The sequence below is a fragment of the Mastomys coucha genome, unplaced genomic scaffold (genome assembly GCF_008632895.1).
Source record: "Mastomys coucha isolate ucsf_1 unplaced genomic scaffold, UCSF_Mcou_1 pScaffold13, whole genome shotgun sequence".
Lineage (NCBI taxonomy): Eukaryota > Metazoa > Chordata > Mammalia > Rodentia > Muridae > Mastomys > Mastomys coucha.
In genome coordinates this window covers 52,356,895-52,357,645 of record NW_022196895.1, presented here as the reverse complement: position 1 = coordinate 52,357,645, position 751 = coordinate 52,356,895, and the positions used below count along the sequence as shown (strand labels likewise).

Genomic DNA, 751 nt, shown 5'->3' with positions numbered 1-751 from the left:
ATATATATATATATATATATATGAATGAACTGGCATTTGATACCTGAGGTTTTTTGTTTTTTGTTTTTGTTTTGTTTGTTTGTTTGTTTTTGTTTTTTCGAGACAGGGTTTCTCTGTGTAATCCTGGCTGTCCTGGAACTCATTCTGTAGACCAGGATGGCCTCGAACTTAGAAATCTGCCTGCCTCTGCCTCCCAAGTGCTGGGATTTAAGACTTGTGCCACCACTGCCCAGCAATACCTGAGTTTTAATTTCTTTTCTTTTCTTTTTGTTTTTTTGTTTTTGTTTTTTTTTTTCAAGACAGGGTTTCTCTGTGTAGCCCTAGTTGTCCTGGAATTCACTCTGTAGACCAGGCTGGCCTCGAACTCAGAAATCCACCTGTCTCTGCCTCCCAAGTGTTGGGACTAAAGGCATGTGCCACCATTACCTGGCCTAAGACTTCTTTCTGTCTTGCCAAAACATATTCTTATTCAACATCAACTATTTATTCTACTATTTATTTATTCTGAAAATTGCAAATTATTTGTACTATAATGCATTCTAACTTCATTAAAGAAACAACTTACTAGACAGGTGTAGTGGCTCATGCCTATAATCCTAGCACTGGGGAAGCTGAGGAAGGAGGACGGCCATAAGTTCAAAGCCAGCTAGAGCTATACAATGAGTTCTAGGACAACATGGGCTCTAGAATTGAGACTTGAAGAGAGAGAGAGAGAGAGAGAGAGAGAGAGAGAGAGAGAGAGAGAGAGAGA

The 751-nt window shown here is 39.5% G+C and overlaps 1 protein-coding gene across 1 annotated transcript in view; it reads right to left on the bottom strand.

Annotated features, from left to right (window-relative positions):
* Nucleotides 1–751, bottom strand: part of Tex43 (testis expressed 43) — a 7,949-nt gene that overhangs the window by 1,149 nt on the left and 6,049 nt on the right. The window lies entirely within an intron of this gene.